This window comes from Muntiacus reevesi, chromosome 3, assembly GCF_963930625.1.
Source record: "Muntiacus reevesi chromosome 3, mMunRee1.1, whole genome shotgun sequence".
NCBI classification, from domain to species: Eukaryota; Metazoa; Chordata; class Mammalia; order Artiodactyla; family Cervidae; genus Muntiacus; species Muntiacus reevesi.
This window is the reverse complement of record NC_089251.1, coordinates 86,796,569-86,808,962: the sequence shown is the minus strand read 5'-3', so window position 1 is coordinate 86,808,962 and position 12,394 is coordinate 86,796,569. Positions and strand designations below refer to the sequence as shown.

Below are 12,394 nucleotides of genomic sequence, written 5' to 3'. Positions count from 1 at the left end.
TACTAGTTTACTAATTATGTTCATGTATTTATTGTATTGCCCTTTTTTTGGTCTTATTTCTCGTTTGTTACTCGTTTTTCCTTTCTTAAAGCCAAGTTTACATAAAAGGCATGCATTTTATTTTTCCTTCCAAATGAAATTTTAATTTAGCACTCTTTGGTCATCTTAGATAAACAAAAAGTAGACTCTCTGTGTAATTTGCAGGTCTCTAGATGATAACTGTGCTTACATGTAATAATTTACATTGAAATTGTTTTCTCTATATATGTTATACTTACAGTTTTTATATTTTGTGAATGAAGGAGATTAAAAGGTTTTGCCCAAGTCCAAAGTTTACTTTCACTGGTTGGAATAACCTAGTTAAGATTATTCTATCTTGAGGACAGTACATAAACTCAGCTAATGTTGATCTCAAAGCTCAAAATAATGATGGAGATTATGTAGGTTTGCTGGCTCTCCCGCCTCAAGCCTGCAACTTTCTATAAGAGGAAATAGGAGAATATTATTAAGACCTTAAAAAGACAGATCATTTATCTTTCTTTTATCTAATTTGTATTTTAGAAACTTGCAGTTATATTCAGATAGGGGAGATCTGGCTTGGTCACAAGAGCATGACTGATTTTGCTCTTTCAACAGGTATTTATTGAAAGTTCATCAGAGCATAACAAGAAAATTAGGCCTTTTTCCAAGAGGCTGACAAATAATGTGGGAAACAATAATTAGACAGTTTTAATAACAAGTACATGATATATGGAAAATTTAACACATTATTGGAGCATCAAGTCAGTTTTGGAAACCCAAAGAATATGTAAGAATTGGCTAAATAAGAGGTGCAGGGGACTGGTATACCAGACTGTGTGAGGAATGTTAGCAGGAAAATTCAGGAAAATGTAAGGAATGAAGAAGTCTGGTGTGCCTGGGTGTCCTTTGGGTGGGAGGTAGGGGTGGGAAATGAGGCTGGAGAGGAAAACGGGGGCTTGAAGAACTTCATGGATGTGCTCTTGTGCTCAGTTGTGGCCATCTCTTTGCAACCTCACGGACCGTAACCCACCTGGCTCCTCTGTCCATGGGGATTCTCCCAGGCATGAGTACTGGAGTGGGTTGCCATGCTCTCCTCCAGGGGATCCTCCCAACCCAGGGATCAAACCCAGGTCTCCCTCATTGCAGGCAGATTCTTTACCGACTTAACCGTCAGGGAAGCCCAACTTCATAGGTACCTGTTTTTAGATGTGTTGAGCCCTTGAAAGGATTTCAGCAGAGATCTATTCAGATTTGCATTATAAAAAAAGATCGTCTTGCAGTGTAGCAGAATGGTGGGGTGTGAGTTAAAAGAAGACTGAATTGCCACAGAAGAGATTGTCTTCCTTTCTGTCTTGGCAGTTGAGCTGTGTGTGTCCTCTCCCATTCTGCCGTTCTGGGACTGAGGATTTGAGTCCATTAGGATTCTTGCTCTAATACTATGGATTTCATAAAGACAGTTCCTGGGTAGAAATACTTTCTATGATTCAGATGTTTGACTTTATAAAAGCAATAATGTAACTCAGGCTTTAAATTAACTGTTAACTACATTATTCTGCCTATGTGTTAATCTCAGTGACTGCAAATTTATCCCTAGGGATCTCCTTCAAAAAGTGCAAGTGCTATAGGACAAATGGTTTCCTTTATTAGTATACAATAATCTGAAGTCCGTAATCCTATGCAGAAATTTTCCAGTACTAATCCTACTGGCTTGCTTTACTGAAGACAGAAAGCAATCATCTCTTGGCTTTAAAGAGACTAAGAATCGTTAGCAGAGATTCTAAAATCTTTTTTCTTTTTTTTTTTTTTCAATTTTTGGCCGTGCTGGATCTTCATTCTGCACAGGCGTTTTCTCTAGGTTCGATGAGTGGGGGCTACTCTCTAGTTGCGGCGCTCAGGCTTCTCATTGTGGTGCCTTTTCTTCTTACTGAGCGTGGGACCTCGGGCCTGCAGCCTTCAGTAGTTGTGGCACGTGGGTGCCACAGTTGCAGCTCATTTCCTGAAAGCTGTCATCCAGCTAAGGTTGTGTATATGTAGAGAATTTATATGACAGTAAGTAGGCCTTAGATTTAATTTTTCTGGAGCCTTTTATCTGTTGTTATTTTAGACTTACTTAAATCTAAAAAGAGTGTCATGCAATAATGGGATTTTTCTTAATCTGATCAAATAAACCAAACCATTTTCATGGTTGAAAATTGAAGGAAATTTTCCATGGTAGAAATTCTTGTCAGAGCTTCAACATTATGAGGAAGAACTTTCAAATCTTGTACTACCTGTGCTTTTGGTAGAATCTTTCTTTAGATCAGGTAACTTAATTAAACCAAACATTTATTTAAAGAGAAAATTTCAGATTACTAACATAGCAGAATAACGAGTATCAACTGCCAAAATTAAGTCAGTATCATTTGCCATCATTTTGCAAATGATAAGTGTTAAAGTCAATAAACTGAACTTTTTAAAAGTTAGTGTCTGACTCCATTGTCTGGCCTGTTTTCTGTTTTAAGAAAGAAGATTTAGCAAAAAAGTAGTTACCAAAGACTTACTGAGACCTTTCTTTTCATTGGTAAAAGATTCTCATTTTCTCACTCTGGATTCAGTTGACTAATACTGTGTCTAATTGCCACTTAATGTTTTCTCATGCTTTGGGAAACTCTATTAATAGGATATATCTTCCAGTCCTCTAAAAGTAATGGCATTTTACAAATAAAAACTAACAAAATTTATTTATTAAAAAAAAAACTAACAAAATTTAAAAGGAATGGGACCCTGTCCATTCATGATCTTAGTCTTCTGCTTTTTGCATGCTGAGTCACTTCAGTCGTGTCCAGCTCTTTGTGACCCTGTGGACTGTAGCCCACCAGGCTCCCTGTCCATGGGCTTCTCCAGGCAAGAATACTGGAGTGAGTTGCCATGCCCTCCTCCAGGGGATTTTCCCGACCCAGGGATCAAACTCACGTCTCCTATGTTGCCTGCATTGGCAGGCAGGTTCTTTACCACTAGCGCCACCTGGGAAGCCCTATTTTGCCTTTTATCTGTGTTAATTGGGAAAAACTAAAGTTAGCAGAAGCCAAGCTCGAACTTTTGTTTTATATGTGACCGCAATTTAGAGTGGTATTTTGGTTCTCATCCTCACCTTAAGATTTTCACAGAGAATAGCTGGTTCTTAATTTAACATACTTCTCTTTTTATTTTTCACTTTCCTGCTCACTAAGATACCCAGTGTCCTCCTCTGGCTGTCTGTGTAGTGAAGTATTTTATAACTACGTCTGTTATGATGTTCCAGGATTTTGTTCTTTTTCTTCAAGGCAGACTTCTTATTTCAGAATACTCTCCTGGGTTATTAAAATTTATATAAAGAAGCAAATGATCCTTTGGTCTGTCATGGGGGCACTTGTACTTTAATAAAGGATAACTCAGGTAATGCTTGAGTGAAGGAATGTATAGATGTATTAGTTGGGTTGCCTTCTTTCACGTGGCATGCTGAGGGGTAGACTAGGTAGAACCAATACTGCATTACAGCCATATTAACAAACTGTCTGTGCATCCAAGGCTGCAGTAAGAGTGATTGCTTGAGGAGAAACTGAGTTGGCACAGTGGAACAACACCATTCAACTGAATGCCTTTTAAAGCTGTTAGTTCTGTAATTAGGAGTTTTTGCTGTTACACGTAATAACATATGAGATAATTATATATGCATGTAATATGCACACAAATACATATAATCTGAAAAGCACCTTTCTGACTTTTAGTATTTGAAATAATAGACTATAAAATGTGTTTCAGATTTTCTTGATTATAATTATACCTTAATAATAAAATTATTATCTCTTGTGGGTGAGGATTAGTTTGGTGACTGATAATTATAGTACTCTGATGAGGTTGGTGTGAAGAAAGAGCTCTATTCAAGGAATAATTGTAGTTCTAGTTTATTATGTTCATCTTTCCTGGCAAGATTAACCTGTTGACATGGCAAAGTGGCAGCTAGGAGTAATTTATTGAGATTTAGTCTGTCTTTAAAACAAGTTGTTAAATATTCACTATACAGATTGCTTTAACTTCCTAAAGATGACAATTATTTTAATATTCTTTTATTCACAAGTCTATAGTTTTACTGTCTACACCTCTCCTAATAAGTCCTCTCAGGATTCACAATTTGCAGTAACTATATAGAGTTAAATAAACTGATTGACATTGCTGTTGCCTGATTATATTAATAAGCATTTATATTAAGACAAATCAGAGATAACAGATAGTCCATAGAATTTTCCAGGCCAGAATACTGGAGTATGTAACCTTTCCCTTGAAAGACCTGAACCCAGGTCTCCCGTATTGCAGGCAGATTCTTTACCAGCTAAGCCATAAGGGAAGCCCAGAAGTATTGCAGTGGGTAGCCTATCCCTTCTCCAGTGGATCTTCCCAGCCCAGGAGTCGAACCGGGATCTCCTGCATTGCAGGTAGATTCTTTACCAACTGAGCTATCATGGAAGCACTTAAATATCCATGGAATTCTCCAGGCCAGAGTACTGGAGCAGCCATTCCCATTTCCGAGGGATCTTCCCAACCCTGGGATCGAACCCAGGTTTCATTGCAGGTGGATTCTTTACCAGCTGAACCACAAGGGAAGCACAACATTTTTTAGAAAGCACTAAAGACTAGGCAAAGTGTATTACTTCAGTATAGATGTGTTTTACGTTCAGCACTTTGCATCTTTTGTCTAAAACAGACAAGATGTAGATAGTTAATTATAAGGATCTTTTGAGCAATTTGTTTCTGAATATATAATAACATGTTTTGTACACCTGTTTTAGACAGTTTGAAAACATAACTGTCTTATAAGCGTAAATGTAATTTTCTACTTCGGCCATTTTCTAACATCATCTCTTATATAAAATTTAAGCAAATTGGAACATTTGAGGATGCCGTCATAAGGAAATTTTGCCCTTTTTTCTTATTCAATTGAAATTTTTTATAATAATTTGAACAAAAATGGGGAAGTGGTTGGTTTAAATATTGGTTCTAATTAATTTCATTTGCCTCAATAACATTAAGTAGTTTTCAATTCAGTTCAGTCGCTCAGTCATGTCTTGACTCTTTGGACCCCATGGACAGCAGCACGTCAGGCTTCCCGGTCCATCACCAATTCCCAGAGCTTGCTCAAACTCATGTCCATCGAGTCAGTGATGTCATCCAACCATCTTATCCTCTGTCATCCCTTCTCCTCCTGCCTTCAGTCTTTTCCAGCATCAGGGTCTTTTCCAGTGAGTCATTTCTTCCCATCAGGTGGCCAAAGTATTGGAGTTTTAGCTTCAACATCAGCCCTTCCAATGAATATTCGGGGCTGATTTCCATTGGGATTGACTAGTGGATCTCCCTGAGGTCCAAGGATTCTCAAGAGTCTTCTCCAACACTGCAGTACAAAAGCATCAATTCTTTGGCACTCAACTTTCTTTATAGTCCAGCTCTCACATCCATACGTGACTACTGGAAAAACCATAGCTTTGACTAGACGGACTTTTGTTGTCAAAGTAATGTCTCTGCTTTTTAATACGCTATCTAGGTTGATCATAGCTTTTCTTCCAAGGAGCAAGTATCTTAATTTCATGGCTGCAGTCACCATCTACAGTGATTTTGGAGCCCCAAAAAATAAACTGTCGCTGTTTCCATTGTTTCCCCATCTGTTTGCCCTGAAGTGATGGACCTGGTGGCCATGATCTTAGATTTCTGAATGCTGAGTTTTAATCCAATGTTTTCACTGTCCTCTTTCACTTTCATCAAAAGGTTCTTTATTTCTTCTTCGTTTTCTTCCACAAGGGTGGTGTCATCTGCATATCTCAGGTTATTGATATTTCTCCTGGCCATCTTGATTCCAGCTTGTGCTTCATCCAGTCCAGCATTTCTCATGATGTACTCTGCATATAAGTTAAATAAGCAGGGTGACAATATGTAGCCTTAACATACTCCTTTCCCGATTTGGAACCAGTCTGTTGTTCCATGTCCAGTTCTAACTGTTGCTTCTTGAGCTGCATACAGATTTCTCAGGAGGCAGGTCAGGTGGTCTGGTATTCCTATCTCTTTCAGAATTTTCCACAGTTTGTTGTGATCCACACAGTCAAAGGCTTTGGCATAGTCAATAAGGCAGAAGTAGATGTTTTTCTAGAACTCTTTTAATTTCTTGATGATCCAGCGGATGTTGGCAATTTGATCTCTGGTTCCTCTGCCTTTTCTAAATCCAGCTTGAATAGCTGGAAGTCACTGTTCACGTACTGTTGAAGCCTGGCTTGGAGAATTTTGAGCATTACTTTGCTATCGTGTTAGATGAGTATACAGTTGTGCAGTAGTTTGAACATTCTTTGGTATTGCCTTTCTTTGGGATTGGAATGAAAACTGACCTTTTCCAATCCTGTGACCACTGCTGAATTTTTCAAATCTGCTGGCATATTGAGTGCAGCACTTTCAGAGTATCATCTTTTAGGATTTGAAATATATCAACTGGAATTCCATCACCTCCACTAGGTTTGTTTGTAGTGATGCTTACTAAGGCTCGCTTGCCTTTGCATTCCCATATGTCTGGCTCTAGGTGAGTGATCACACCATCATGATTATCTTGGTCATGAAGATATTTTTTGTGTAGTTCTTCTGTGTATTCTTGCCTCCTCTTAATATCATCTACATCTGTTAGGTCCATACCATTTCTGTCATTCATTATGCCCATCTTTGCATGTAAAGTTCCCTTGGTATCTCTAATTTTCTTTAAGAGATCTCAAGTCTTTCCCATTCTATTGTTTCCCTCTATTTCTTTGTATTCATCACTGAGGAAGGCTTTCTTATCTCTCCTTGCTCTTCTTTGGAACTCTGCATTCCTTCTTTTCTTTTCTTTTCTCAGCTATTTGTAAGGCCTCCTCAGACAACCATTTTGCCTTTTTATATTTCTTTTTCTTGGGGATGGTCTTGAATACGCCCTCCTGTACAATGTCATAAAGTGCCCATAGTTCTTTAGGCACTCTGTCTATCAGGTGTAATCCCTTGAATCTATTTGTTACTTCTACTGTATAATCGTAAGGGATTTGATATAGGTCATACCTGAATGGCCTAGTGGTTTTCCCTACTTTCTTCAATATAAGTCTGAATTTGGCAATAAGGAGTTCATGATCTGAGCCACAGTCAGCTCCTGGTCTTGTTTTTGCTGACTGTATAGGGCTTCTCCATCTTTGGCTGCAAAGAATGTAATCAGTCTGATTTCGATATTGATCATCTGGTGATGTCCTTGTGTAGATTAGTGTCTTGTGTTGTTGAAGGATGGTGTTCACTATGACCAGTACGTTCTCTTGGCAAAACTCTGTTAGCCTTTGCCCGGCTTCATTTTGTACTCCAAGGCCAAATTTGCCTGTTATTGCAATTATCTGTTGACTTCCTACTTTTGCATTCCTATTCCCTATAATGAGAAGGGCATCTCTTTTGGGTGTTAGATCTAGAAGGTCTTGTAGGTCTTCATAGAACTGTTCAAGTTCATCTTCTTCAGCATTACTGGAGCATTAAGTAGTTTATTTACTTTTATTTGAGAAATTACTCAAAAGCTACCTCTTATTAATCACTTCAATAAAAAGATTAAAGGACTTCCATAATAAAAACATTCTTCGACCTGTCTACTGCTGTAATAAATATTTATGAAGAACGAACAGTTAAACATTTGTCATAAAGGATAATAGAATTCGTTCTCCAGCATAGTTTCTGAAAACTTTGTCATCATAAATGACCATTTTTCAGGTGCCCTCCGTATAGCAATATTAGCACTTTTCTTTCATGCCTAATGCAGAGAAAATTTACCAGGTTTTCATTTATTTTATCAAAAAAGTCTTAATTTCTGTTTTTTTCTTTAGTTTTATAATTCGATGATTTTTGTGTTTAATACTTTTAATTTTTTGATCTACAAGCAATGGAAGAATTAGTTCCCTAGGGGCAAAAAGAAAGAGAGGCAGTGCTGGGGGAGGCATGTGAGAATACCAGCACATACAAAAATAGGACATTAAGGATGTTTAAAGGTAAAATCTATGTTACACATGTGCCAAATACACCCTGTGATTAGTTGTTTATTATACGTAAGATCAAGGTCACTATCACTTAAATATTATGACAGTTATGAGAGATCAAAATCTGGTGAAAATGAATTTTCATACCTATCAGATTAATGACTTAGTTAGATGTATTGCCTGAATTCCTTTTGTTCAGCCAGTTTGAAATAATGTGATTAGTGTAGTATATTCTAGCCTGTGTGCTTTTATTAATTTCCCTTCTTTCTAGACAATAAGCCAAACTGCTTTAAATTGTGGGTAGTTATAATAAATATATAATAGCAAATAGTTATATAAAAATACAAGGAAGTAATATTCCAACATAACTTTTGTGTAAGATATACAGTCTCAACAGTTCATAGATGTATATTATTAAGTTTTTCTGCTCTGTGTGATTAGGCAAGAGATGATTTATTCTTATTTGACAGGGAGTGAAACTATCACTTAAAGTTTGACATTTAAAAATAATTATTAGTAGGCAGTAAATCTGGGACCTAGCCCCCCAGTTTCCTGATGCCTGTAGTGTTCGTTATCAAAACTATATTTATGAAGAAAACAAATTGATTAACCTGTAGTCCAGATACTTTATTTTTATATACTGTTGGTACCTTTTACCAGAATTGTTCATTGATTATTTAGGTTTCATGGTTGTATAATAGCTAGACTTGAGCCTTCGCTAGTTCTGGGAAAAACTTAGATCAAGTATCAAAATATAGCTTATACTATTATTTAAGTGATTAACAGACACTCATTAAAAATTAAAAATTGATGTAATACTTCTAACTCAGTAACATAACATATGAAATGATTATTCCTTATCAGATTGCATTAGATAAGCTTTATGTTTCTCATCAGTTTTCATTATATTCTAGTAAAATCTCAAGCAGTCTTAGTAACTGAATTTGAAGTCCCTTGGTAAGTAAGATTTAGTTTGTAACAAATCTGGGCACATCACAATAAGTAACCTGTTCCATAGTATCTATGGTTTTTAGAACTGTAAGGGACACTGTTTAGAGTTCATATGGTTCAGATCCCCTTTTTTATAAAAGAGGAAAACAGGGCCCATAAATATTGTGATTTGTTCCACATTCTCTGATGCTTAGTAGTAGAGCTATGATTAGACCTCAAATTTCCTAATGTCCCATCAAGTATAGTGAAAAAGTGAAAGAGTTAGTCGCTCAGTCGTGTCTGACTCTGTGTGACCCCAGGGACTGTAGCCCACCAGGCTTCTCTGTCCATGGAATTCTCCAGCCAAGAATACTGGAGTGGGTAGCTGTTCCCTTCTCCTGGGGATCTTCCCAACCGGGGGATAAAACCTTGGTCTCCTGCATTGCACGTAGATTCTTTACCTTCTGAGCCACCAGGGAAGCAATCAAGTATGTTTATTTTGTAAATTGAACTTCCTAAGAGCAATTTGACATATATCAGCGAATAATTAAAAATGGGAGATGGGAACTTGTTTCTGATTTGGCTTTGGAAACTTAGGATACATAAATTTTTTTAATATTGACAATGAAGGAAAGTTTTTTAATTGAAAATTTTACTTTTGGTAATTTTAAAAGTATATACAATAATACGAATTCTGCAGGATTTTTTTTATATTTTCTTCTTCAGTCTAAAGAATTTTTAAGTTAACCCTATGATAAGATGTTAAAGGCAGCATATTTTATTAGATATGTATAGCCATTTGATTACGCCTAAGGGACTTCCCTGGTGGCTCAGACGGTAAAGTGTCTGCCTACAGTGTGGAAGACCTGAGTTCAATCCCTGGGTTGGGAAGATCTCCTGGAAAAGGAAATGGCAACCCACTCCAGGATTCTTGCCTGGAAAATCCCATGGATGGAGGAACCTGGTAGGCTATAGTCCATGGGGTTGCAAAGAGGCAGACATGACTGAGCAACTTTACTTTCACTTTCAAGGAATAATTACTAGATTACCAAGGTTCGCTAAGTAAGGTAAACTGTTCTGTAGTCTGTAAATCATGCACTGGTAGCAACTTAATGTACTTATCACTTAAATGAGGAATAAGTCAACTTTACCCTTTTGATTTTTTTGCTTAAAATAATTAATAAAAACCTTTCCTGTGAAATGTCTTGGTTACTGCTGTATGTATTAATACTTTTCCTCTACTGTTTTTTTCAAACTGATTTGGTATCTGCTTGTGTAAACAAGGGTGGTGTGTTGGAGATAAAATTATTTTCTCAGACTTCCTTGGCAGTCCAGTGGTTAAGAATCCACCTGCAATGCAGGGGACATGGGTTCACTCCCTAGTCTGGGAAGATTCCACGTGCCGAGGGGTAGCTAAGCCTGTGTGCCACAACTTCTGAGCCTGCATTCTAAAGCCTGGGCAACAGGAGAGTCCAACCGCAGTGAGAGAGTGGCCCCCGATCACCACAAGTAGAGAAGGCCCACATCCAGCAATAAAGACCCAGTGCAGGCATAAATAAAGAGATAAATATTTTAAAAAATCATTTTCTCTGTGTTGCTAAAGAAACCTCTTCCTATCCTCATACACATCCTATTTTCCACCTCCTAAATTTTGTTACTATGTTAATATGTCTTACATTTCTAATATCATTAAATCTTTAGATTCTTTGAAAAAGAACTTGAAAGCAATTCTGTTACCTCCATTAATAAAAGGATTTGTGGCATATGACTTGTAATACATTTTACATATGAGTTATGTAGTACTTTAAATCTTAACATAGGTATTGTTTCCACTTGAATTGAAATATAATTATCTAGTGTGAAAATCCATTTTATTGCCCACAAAATAATCACAGTGTAAAGATGTGAGCTCTTCAGCTTTTAAGTATGGTTCTTTGTGAAATTCATCTTCCACTACCCATTGCAACCTCTGTTATCTCAAAATGAAATCATAGTATAGCTGTAGTTATTTGGTTTTACTTTTGAATAAGTGTGACACTTCAGGAGGAGCAAAGGCAAATATTTTGTCCTTGATCTTCTGTGCAGACTTTTCCTGCTAGATTCCAATAGACAAATAATCATATTTTGTATATTTAGTATTTAATAGTTTAACCAAAAATTTGTAAAAAAAGGACTTTCTGTCAGACAAATAATCTTTTTTTATTAATTTATATTTTATTGAAGAATAATTATTTTACAGAATTTCGCTGTTTTCTGTCAAAGTTCTTATTCCTCCTCAGGCCTAACTAACTGAATCGTAAGCATAAAACAAAAGACTCAGTTTGAGCATGAGTGAGAACAAGAATAAGAATAGTCAGTCAAATAATCTTAATTGCTAATAAGAATGTGATGTGAATGACTGTTGAATGTGAGGTGTTCTTGACATTGAACTTCTCTTTAATAGCTTGAAAGGAAGCAGCTTTGATTCTCTTGGTTATCCAAAGTGTCTTCTGGGGCAAAGTTCATTCAGTTCTTTTAAAAGAACTGAGTTCTCTGGTAGAAGTCCCCAATTCCTTTTTACCCACAATTAATTAATTTACTTCTTAAAAGGCATCAAACTCTCTAATTTTAATTTCTTTAAGTTAGTTCCTCTAATGCTTTGATTGAGAAAGAAATTTCAGTTCCAGTCCTCCTACTTTTGTTTTTGTTGGAAAAGCATTTCCTGCGTCTTCTTTTTCCTGTCACACCTACCTACAAAATAAAAAAGACCTGATTTCTTAGCAAAAAAACATTTGTTGCAACCATATAATATATATATATATATATAATTTTTTTTTAAGTTTCTTTTAGTGATGAAACTTAAAGTCGTTCATCAACCTTTTTTACTTGGTGATGGAGACAACAACGCCAACACATATTTTAGTATCTCTTCTTAGCCTCATTTGGATTGTCCCTTAGTGATGCATATTACTTGTGGCAACTCCATTTCACAGCAGCAGACAGTATCATCATTTGTCCTGTGATGTTTAGTCTGACCTAAAAATTATTATATTTTTATCTAATCTAGAAGTCAAGGTTTTATTTTCAAAGCCTTCTCATATCCCTGTTTTAAATAGTCCCTTCTCTCCTACTACTCATTTATGCTTTAGTTGAGACAAAGAAGATTTTATTTTCTACTTCCAATGAAACCTAAAACTATTACTTCCATTTGGAAAGAATTTAAGTAAAAATAAGAGAATCTAGAATTTAAAACTAAGATTTAAAAAAAGTATGGAAAGCATTCATCTTACAAAGGTCTTTGTCCAGTTTAGTGGTGCATTTCAAAAATTATTTTCATGTTGTCTGTAGATATAAGAAGCAAATAATTCTCCACAGTAATATTTTTAAAAATCTTTCTACTTTTTATTTGTTTATTTTAAACTATAATTCTTGGCAAAGAA

General features: G+C 36.2%; 1 protein-coding gene across 8 annotated transcripts in view; it reads left to right on the top strand.

Annotated features, from left to right (window-relative positions):
- Positions 1–12,394, top strand: part of BIRC6 (baculoviral IAP repeat containing 6) — a 213,817-nt gene that overhangs the window by 175,354 nt on the left and 26,069 nt on the right. The gene's annotated exons all lie outside the window — the stretch shown is intronic.